We start from the raw sequence: 11274 nt of genomic DNA on the forward strand, positions 1-11274 counted from the left end.
TAGGACAGACTCGTGGATGATGCTGTGTTAGATAGAGCAGTGCAGGGACTGACCAGCACTGAATGAACAGGCTGTGTCTGAGACCTCCAAACAAAGTAGTGGTATTTAAGCAGCAGACAAATTCTGGTCAGTAATAGAACGAGGAACCACCTGGCTGTGGTTCGCCGCCTTCTCGTCAGCCCTTGGGGGACTGCATGGATCTATTCCGTTCTCCCTTCGCAGCTGTGACATTTGATTAGTACAAAGTCACCCACTTAAACAGATGAATGAGCTGTTCTGATGGTTTTGGTTTTGGATGGTTTTCAGTTAGTCTTTTTCACATACACATTTACTTGTCAGTCAAAAGCAGTCTCATTTTTTGGTCAACTTCTTTTTAATCATGAAGTTCATTCTCTTGACATGGCCTGAGCGCTGCATGATGAGGAACGTTTTGTTCAACTGCTGGGTCTCTTTTCATTGAACATTCCAATGAGTTAAGCACAGCTGTGTTTAGTAGCACAGTTAGCTGATGAGTTAACTTTTTTAGATCTTTAGTGTTTTATTACCAGAATCAGTATCATTTGTGTGTGTAGCTCTTTTAACAAATTGTCATTGTAAAGACATGATGATACATTTTAATAGGTTGGATATGCAACATATTTGTACACATTCCCCTCATTGTACTCACTTCTTATTGTTTGTAGCTTCTTCCATTTATGTTGGTAGACTCTGCAGTTACATACCTTTTTACATTCTGAGTGTCTCCTTCTATATTCGTTATGCACTAAACATACCAGAACAAACTCAATCAATCGATCAACCAACCAACCAATCAAGCAATCAATTAATCAATCAATCTTTATTTATATAGCGCCAATTCAGAGTTATCTCAAGACGCTTTCCATAAAGAGCAGGTCTAGACCAAACTCTTTAATTAGAGAGAGACCCAACGATTCAGGAATTCAAAATTAAAGATTCAAGAATCCCCACATGAGCAGCATCAGATATTATATAAGACAGCTCTTTGTCTATTTAAACTTCCATGGCAAATAAACGGAATTCTGATTCTGATGAGAGCTGAATGTTGGACTACATTATCAGATACTGATGGGGATAATATATGGTTCTTCACAGAACCCTCAGAAGACAAGAGGGCTCTAGATGAAACCCTTGGAATATAGCAGGGTTCTCAGTAGAACTCTGTGGGTGGAAAAGATTTGGATAGAACTGCCAGAGAGGGTTCTACGTGAAACCATGACATGATAGAAGGGCTCTCTGAAGGATCCATACAGAACAATAAGAGATCACATTAATGGAACACATTAAAACACCATAAAACAACAAGAAGAACCAAGTCAGTAATGACTTCATGACTGTTTCAGTTTGAGTTTAAAATGATCCCAGTCAGGAGCGAGTTTGAGTTCTGCTGGTATTCTGTATGTTGATCCCTGCAAAGAAAAGACTCTTTGTCCAAATGAAGATTTACATAAGAGTACCTCACAACTCCAGCTGGATGCTCACTTGTTACTGAGCCTGAAACTCTAAATGGAACCACAAGGTCACTGAGTAGCTGAGGAGCCTGATTGTGTGATCATTTGTTCATGAGTTCATGAGTTTCAACTCAGCAGATAAGAAATAAAATGACGATGTGATCTTATTGGCTTCCTGAATTTCGATTGCTGGATTGTATGTCATCAGAGGAGGTTTGCTTGTTGTAGCTGCTGCTTGTGACCCAGAGTTTACAGAATAACTTCAATGTGAAAAAATCCTAAAAAGTATGAAACTGTTTACAGCATGAAATGATAGGCAGTCTTGTATAAGTCCAAACACATACAAGTTCTTTTTCTTTTGCACCTTCATCACCATTTTAACATGTTTAAAATGTGTATGATTTGACTAAGAAAGCATTCAAGTGGAAACTGTGATGTTGCTGCGATCAAAGGGAGACAGTGGATAATTTTTTGGTTTCACAAACAGTGGAGGAGTTAAAAGTAATTTCAAATGGAGGAAGACTGATTACATTAATTAAGTAAATGAATGAATTAATTAAGATTAACTCACATGGAGAAGAACCATTGTGGAGAAAGGAGAGAAAGCTGTGCTGGTTTATAAAGAGGAGCTTCCTGGAAATGTTACGCTAGGTTTTTTGTGTTTTCCTGAGTACGGAAAGGCTGAGAGATTACCCTACAGAGGCAGTGCCAGGCATTTGGCCACCTAACGGTAGTTTGTAAGGAAAATGTAGATGTAGCTTGCTTTATTGTCTGAAGTTTGAACTGCATTTGTAAAGTGCCTTTCAAGTCTTTTCAACCACTCAAAGCACTTTAACACTCATTCCCCCACTCACACACCCATCCTGACCCAATCTTTCATACTTCTGATCTCGTAGTGAAAAAAAGTCTCTCCTGGTTGAATTCCTTTCATCATGACACCACCTCCTTTGAGCAAGCTGAAAATGTTTTGTGCAGTTATAATGAGAAGGCACCCGTCCATCCGTGATACAATGATGGATGAGTAATTCTCCTTGTGTACATAAGCATTGGGTTTATCCATCTCCACCTTAAGTAAATGTTAGTTTTACACAGTGAACTCATACCAAGTTATTTTGTGATTCATGGGAACAAAAAGAACAAACAACAAATGGACGGCATTATAAAACAGACACACATTAACTTCTTCAACTGACCTTCAACTCCAATGTTATTAGATATGGGATCATAATAGAGGGATAGAAAACTGAATACTCCCACTGTGCGTGTTACTACAGTTGCAGTCAAAATTATTCAACCCCCTTTGCAATTTAAATAGCTCAACACAACTAATATTAATATTTGATTTGGTCTCTCATTCACTATCTAGTTACAATCTGTGTTAGCTGTAGGCCTGAACAACAAAAGGTATTCAAAGCACTATTTTGAATCATCTATACCACTTATCCTTAAGGTTCATGGGGCTGGAGCCAATTAAGATGACTTTGGGTGAGAAGCGGGGTCACCCTGGACAGGTCACCACTTAATCGCAGGGCCAACACACAGAGACAGACAACCATCCACACTCACACCTACGGACAGTTTACAGTCACCAGTTAACCTGCATGTCTGTGGACTGTGGGAGGAAGCCGGAGTACCAGAGAAAGCCCACGCAAGCGCAGGGAGAACATGTGAGTGGGCATCGTTAACAAAATCAAACCTTGCAGCCCATTTGTTTCAGCTCCCGCCAAAAGGTCCGTTCAGGGTCCACCCTGTCCTGCCCTACAGGTGTCACAACAAACTCATGTTTTGCAGCAAGTGTGCAAGACTTGAAGCAGACTGATGACTGCACACATGGCAATTGGGACAGATATGGAATCAGATATGTTTCAAAAGTTTCTATATAGACTATAAAACTATATAGATCCCCAGGAGTCAATTCAAGCAAACGGGTAACAACCTCCGGGTCACAGCCGTGTCGCTCAAAAACTCAACAGCCAATAGGAACGCGCCCTTGAAAGAGCCCGGCCACGCGATAGGTTTGTGCCAAAACTCAAACAAAGAATCTGGCAGCGCGAACGAAAAAGCCAGAAGCGTAACCAAAAGAGAGAGAGGGCGAGAGCACAACTACATCCTTGAACAAAATAAAAGACAGTTATTTGTTTTCAAGAGACATTTTTTATTTTGAAGGTTATAATTTTTTGCTTGAGTTCATTTTTTTCTCTCTCAAATCCATTTATTTTGATTGACTTTTAATATGTTTTGCTTGAAACTTTTGAAACAAATCTGATTCCATAGACAGACAGCTCTTGGGTTTATGGGGCTCACTTACGCTTCCAAAAGTGATTGAAAAGATAATGATCATTGACAAAGTGTGTATTTGAAGTTCTAATAAGCCTCTTCTAAACTCAGTGTGGGTTAGTCATACAGGACTCATGCTGGATTTGCTGGATAAATTGCAGGATCAGGTGTTGCATCGTGACACTGACAATGTTGTTTTCACATCAAGGTCTAGTGATTATGTCCCTTCTCTAGGCTCCTATCTGGGTGATGTGACGTGGAACACGACATGGTAAAGCAGGTCAAATGCAAATGCATGACATTAACCGCTAAAAGTCATTAGTGAGTCATTAGTATGTTTAGTTCAGGCATTAGTGGCAATCAGAGTACCAATGCACACATGACAACAGTGTCTGACATCAAGTGTTATTAAAACGTTCCACCTCAAAAAGGGCGGTTGTTAAGAAAGTGCAGGTATTCCTAAAGTCCTCTAAAGTAGTGATGGAGCCAGAGCTTTCAGCTATCAGGCTCCTCTCCCCTCCTCTTCCAGTTTGGGTTCGGGGGGGCAGACACCCTCTCTACATTTAAGAGTAGACTAAAAACCTTCTTTAGTGATAAAGCCTATAGTTTAGGGCTGCTCAGGCCTTGGACCAGCCCCTAGTTATGCTGCTATAGGCTTAGACTGCTGGGGGACTCCCATGATGCACTGGGCTCCTCTCTCCTCCTCTTCCTCTCCATCCTGATGCTTCATGTCTCTTTAATGTCTGTTACTAACTTGGGATTTTCCCCGGAGCCTTTCTGTGCTTTTCTCATCTCTCTGGTTCCTGTGGATCCTGGTCCTGGTTCTCCTGCTGTGGTTCTCTGGTTTCTGTGGATCCTGGTCCTGGTTCTCCTGCTGTGGTTCTCTGGTTCCTGTGGATCCTGGTCCTGGTTCTCCTGCTGTGGTTCTCTGGTTCCTGTGGATCCTGGTCCTGGTTCTCCTGCTGTGGTTCTCTGGCTTCATGAATCACTGCTGCAGATCGTCAGGCAGAGACACTTTTTACTGATATTAGTCCTGTTATTATTATTCAGATATTAACTATTGTCATGTTATTCACTGTTACTATATTGCTAATCATTAGTCATATTCCTATTGTCACTAATATAGTTGCTGCATTTTGGTGTTGTGTTGGTTGTTTGTTGTGCATCTTGACTTCTTGATTTTCCCTGCTGAGTGTGTGTTGTGTCTAGTCAGAGCTGACCATTGTTGCATTTATCTGGCCTGTGATAAAAGTGCAGTGCTGGGGAGGCTGAGGTGCAGCACAGAGCAGAGAGGTGGCCTCTGTACTAGTTCACTGCTTGGTGTTAACAGTTTTCTCTTTCACTGGACACGAGCTAACAGGCCGAAGTGGCAGAGAACGAGACAATGTGTGGCAGACAGCAAGACAACCAGACAGCTTTATGTTGCAATGAAGTATCATCCACATGTGGAGGAACTCTATGACAGACTTAATGGTTTCCTACACAACATTAATGTAGCATTAAACAGCAGATACATAGGGATAGACAAGAGACACAGCCATTGTTTTGAACTGAGTGGCTGATGCTATATAGCAACATCTAGTGGCTCTGAATCTCACATATAGAACCTCTAAAAAGACTTTCCCGGTCACATTAACATGTAGAGCATGAAAGAGTGTAAAGAATAGCCTACTGAACCTGTTGCTGACCATCTAATCAGATCGAGCAGGATCTTAAAGGACAGCAGTGGGATGTGGTCCAGACACGGTCCCAAAAGGAGCGGATTTGAAGTCTGAAAATGACTCTACAGGTAGCAAGCAAATGTAGTACATTTCTGGTTTATTGTGGGGCTACTGTTTCTGTAATAAAGCAAAATGAATTTCCAGTGCCTCCAAAACAGATGCAGGAGGGATACTTAACTAACGGATTCGTTCAATCATGTGCAATATTATCATGTGCAATAGTTCTCAAGTGCAATATTCCTGTGCAATACCTGTTTACTGTTTTTACTGTCTCAATTCACTCTACATTTTGTATCCTTATTTAATTTGTTAGGCACTATTTCTCTGCATCCACTTAGACTTATTTAGGTTTTTATTTAATCACTAACCTTTCTGTAATTGTATTCTGGCAAAATAATTTCCTTCAGGATGAATAAAGTTGATCTTATCTTATCTTACAGTAAAAGAATGACATACTATGCCCCCGTCTGCAGTCACACAGGATGGGAATAGAAAAAAAACCATTCCATCCTTTTTTCCAAATGTTGCTTTGTTGATTTGGTATTGTTCAGAGGAAAGAGTTATAATTCAACATGTCAATATGTATAATTCAGGTGTGGTGCACCACTGTAGATATAACAGTGGGGCCAGTTGACAGTGGCCCTGTCTGGGCCCAGAACCTTATAGCTGCTTGGAATAACTCACACACACAATGTAACAGCACATACACATACACTGCACAGCCTCAGTTAGTAAAGGGGCAGGCACAGAGTTCAGGGAGGGAAAGAAAGTACCCTCTTGTGATTGGACATATTATATGATATAATGTGTGCAGTGGCAGTTGTGCCAAATCCTGCAGTCGCCAGATTCTTGACCACACATAACTCATTACCTGTCATGTCTCTAGCTGTAACACATAATGTGCAATAGAAACAATTAGGGCCTTGGTTCTCTCGGGGTTCACAAAATGGGAGTACATGAAAGGATATGGGAGCATTTAGCTGCACCTGCAACATACAGACATACATAAGATGTATTTGATGGCAAATGGTTCTGGGTATCACCTCAGCCCCTCAGGAAAACCCTTTTGGAATTCTTATTTCTGAGAATATGATGTTCAGATGTTCAGGGCGCGAATGAGAGAGACTTCATTCTACCTATTTTAACCTATTTTTACCATTTTCCTTAATTATTATGAAATGTTGAGACTGATGATTTGCAGAAATACAGCTCCCTACTCTGAGTGTACATGTTGTTATACATTATTATTATTATTATTATTATTATTATTAAATAATACAGCTCACTCTGAGTGTACATGTTGTTATATATTATTATTAGTAGTAGTGGTATTATTTGTATCGTTATTATTATTATCATTATTATTACTTTCATGTTTGAAGTTTATTCTTATTCTTTTGGAGCTGTGTGTAACAAAAAGTGATTTCCCCCTGGGGATTATTAAAGGAATTCTGATTCTGATTTTGATTCTGATTCTGATTCTGATTCTGATTCTGATAACAAGGCTTGTTTACCAAAAGGAACAATCTTGAGGGAAGAAAGAAGATTACTCCAACATGTAAAAGGAGAGAACCGTTTCCCATCTGTGTTCTACAGACTAAACTTTGTGCTGTCTACCAAGTGTACTGTGTTACAAATGCTGTAGGAGATTTTCACCTTGTTTCTCTTTGCCAGAGTGGAACTGCAAAATTGCCATGTCAATTTTTGGGCTCGTCCAGAATCAACTCCAAGGGAGAGAAGTGAATACTTGTGGGGGCAGATTGTGCGATAACAGCATCCCATCAGAGGAGGATACAGAATTGAAATTCTCTACGGGTGACGACCCACTAATGAATGAAGTAATGAAAAATATTGCTGAATGTCAAGCTTGCTGGTTTAGTGAGGATTTACAAGAGAAAAGCAATTGCGAACCTGTGACTGACAAGTCTGATTTGATGGGATGTGAAAACACTAAGTGTAAGAAACACGGTGATGACAGCTTCCTGTGACAGGACTGCGAGAGATTTTCACCTTGTTTGATTTGATTTCACAATTTCATTTAAAGGAAAACACCAGTTGAGCCACAGCTGTTTGTCAGACAGCCACTTACTGAGCTAAAAGAGCTCTTCAACAACACATTTAAAAGAGCTGAGAGAGACGTCCGCTTGGTGGAATGAGGTGACAGAGACGGCAGAGGACACAGAGGGGCAGAGCCAGGTCTTCTGTCGTTTGGGAGATTGTTTACATCAGAGACTGTCAAATCCATCCTTGTCAGGCCTCCACCCTTTCCACGCTGGCTGTTATTTCTGCAGTAATTCCAAACACACCTACATTCAATATGCTTCCCATTCAGCCACAACTGGACAGCAGCGTGTGTTTTTTTCCCTCTCCATATCTCCCCCACACGCCCACTGATATAAGTGTCCTCCATCCTGCCTCAGCCTGATGCAGCCTTCACGTTCAGCCACAGGTACAGTATGCATTTTTCTGGTGCTGGTTTGGGAACTGGAACCAGGAACATTGGATCTTGGCTCCTGTGTGTGAATGTTAATAACAGAGATGGTCTATAGAAGCTATGATCACATGTACTCAATATACACAGTTTCTATAAGAAAATGAAATGGTTATTTAGTTTGGATGTGTTCTAGCTTTTATACATTTATCTGAAAAGCACAGAAAGATGGCAAGATTTCATTGGTATTTCTACATATTTCTCCATCATCATGACTATGCATTTCAGGTTTAGTATAAAGTAAAATTTGATCTAGATATGAATTCTGAAAATCTGACTGTGAGCATAGTTAAAATGTTTTTCTTTATCATTCTGGGTCTGGCATGTATTTATTTTATGGTACCTTGTCAGCCAAAACAATGCCGTTCATCTTTGTGTGATTCTACAATAGTCTACGTCTGCAGACCGTCACAATACAAGGCATGAATAAACAGGAGTGTTCTTCCACCACCAGCGTGTCACTGATATTTAGATCTAAAAGGGTTTCAGGTTTCTCTCATGTTGTATGTTTACATACTGTTTCACCTCTTAGAGTGTACACACTCTAGACACTTTTTGGATTAAAAACCATGCAGTTTTTTAATCAACAGTCAGGTGAATGACGTGCAGCTGACAGTTATACGTCCTTGCAGTGATATCTCACACTATATTACAGACTCTTGGTTTGGTCTAACATTTGCTCCAGATAGCTTCTCACTGCTGTCTCTTTGGTCCTCATTAGAGTTTGGATTATAATGGAATGACATAACTGACTGACGGAGAATTCATTTGTCAAACTTAATACCAAATCAAGTCAACAATTTGTCTTGTCTCTGTCCTTGTCTCAATTTTGAGTTTCATAATAACTGAAGTAATCTGACAGCCGTCCTGCTGTGCCTCCACTGTGGCCAACCAGGTAACTGGTGTCAGCCTACCATGTAGAAACATCTAACAAGGCATGAAGGTGGTGTTAGTGACAGCATTAGTGCAGGGATGTGTAAGCAGTCAAGCTAAGTGGATTCATCAGGCTATAGTAACATTAATGGATTGGTTAACAGACTACACTAGGCAACAGAGTATGCAAATGTTCCTTTAATTCATGCTTTAATATGTTTATTTTCTCTCTCTCCCTATCTCTCTCTCTCCCTCTATCAGCTATGGAAATAAAGTGGCTCACAGTGTGTTTGGTTGCTGCACTCTTGGCAGGTATATCACTGACCAGCAAATTTAAAAGTGAGCCTTAAGTCGAAATCCATTGTCATGATTTAGAGTATTTTGTAAAATCCTTCTCTTTTCTTCTCCAGTATGCCATGGGTGCTCCACAGGAAAGGAGTTCATCACAACATTTCTTCCTAACTACCAGCGAACTGCTGGAAAAGAACACAGCCTCCATGTGGTTCTGACCGCTCAGGGCTCTGAAGCCAGTGTTCACATACAGGTGAGAATAACATCTGAAAGAAAATGTGGTGGACAATGCAACAGTCCCAGCATTAGAGTCACCTTTGAGTGATGGCAGAGCCTGTTTTATGACCTCATGCTCATAATGGTAATTTGCATAATTGTGTTTCCCATGCAAAGCCAACAGCAGGGCAGTGTTCCCTGGGCACTGAGTCACTCAGGATCCACAGACCAGTTCCATTTGGTTGACAACAGTGGTTGTCACTAAAACAATATTAGGACAACGTGATTTGGATTTTCAAAATGAAAGCCTTCTGAATTCTCAAATATTTGCTATGTTATTTTTCATTTTTAGCCTCCAGTTTCCACAGAACAATACCACTCCAGACTAATAGCAGACCACCCCAGGCTGTCCCTCAGAAAATCTCACAACAATCTGATTGTCTTAACGCCTTCTAAATTCTCATATATAAGCTGTTGTTCCCCGCATATTTGAATTTGAATTAAAAGGACAGACAAGACACTAATTTTGCTCAGACTGATAGCAGGCCACCACCGTGGTTTCCAAAAAGGGTTGTGAGAGGTTATGAAAACACAAGAGGAACACAAGAGGGCTTTCATTTTGAAATTCCACATTAGAATGTCCTGATATTGCCTGACGGACACCCTAAGGTGCACATTTGGTATTTCCAGTAAACATCCAAGTTGTTTTAATGATGCTTATGAATGTTTAACAAATCCAGACATGCTGATCTGCAGGTGGCTTCACTGGACTTCTCCAGGCATCTGACCATCCCTCCAGGTGAAAGTCAGTGGGTTTCTCTGCCAAGTGGATCTGAGCTGCAGAGGCAATCTGTTAATCCAAACTCAGCGGTTCGAATCTCATCCAGTGCTGAAATCTCAGTGGTCTCTTTCAACCGTCGCTTTGCCACAGGAGATGGCTCAGTGGTTTTTCCAACAGGACAGCTGGGGACTGACTACTTTGTGTTCACACCCTCAGGAAGCACAAAGTGGATGGACAAGCTGCTGGCTGTAGTTAATGGCAATAGCCACAACCAGGTCACCATCTTCCCTGATGGTGATGTGGTGCTAAGAGGTGGGCTTAAGTGGCATCGTGGGAGGGCAGTGACCATTACCCTGGCACCCCATGCCACCTACCTCGTACGAAGCCGTAAGACTTTGACAGGCACACGGATTCGATCCCAGCAGCCTGTAGCTGTCCTGGCAGGCCACCAGTGTCTGTCGTTGGGCTCTAAGTGTGAACATGTGTATGAACAGCTCCCCACTGTTGCAAACCTGGGTAAAGAATACATAGTACCCTGGACTGGCAGATCTAGGACCACAAACTGGGCAGTGATAGTTGCTGCTGAAGACAAAACTGAGGTGGCACTGCACAAGGGCCGATTCCCAATAAAACAGTTGAGTTCAATTCACTCTAACATACTGCTGAAGCTACAGACATGGCTATCATAGTTTCTCTTTGGCAGTCCTGCTACCACCCATCCATTGAACATGTAATTACATTGTGCTTGCTAAAAAATGTAATGTAATATGTGTCGGTATACATCAATTTACTCTACAGCACATGCCAGAAAACATTCATTATGTAATGGACACAGCAAGCACACTCAACAAGACATCAGCACATGATGAAAACCCCCACTAAGGTTCTTCATTAACCTTGGAAATCAAGTCAAGTCTTGTAATTAAGAATTCCACATCTCATAACTGTGACTTACTTTCTGAAAATTACAAGTTAAGATCTTATAATTACAAGAGTCATAATGACATATCATAGTTATTATGAGATTTTGAATGATGACAAAAGGTTAATCATCTCTGTTTGGGAAGGGTTAGGGTTAGAGTTAGACAAGATGGCGATAGCTGATTTTGCTTTAATTGAATACGTTCTTTGAGATAGAGGGAGATATTAATGTCA

Source organism: Pempheris klunzingeri, chromosome 8, assembly GCF_042242105.1.
Source record: "Pempheris klunzingeri isolate RE-2024b chromosome 8, fPemKlu1.hap1, whole genome shotgun sequence".
Classification (NCBI taxonomy): Eukaryota; Metazoa; Chordata; class Actinopteri; order Acropomatiformes; family Pempheridae; genus Pempheris; species Pempheris klunzingeri.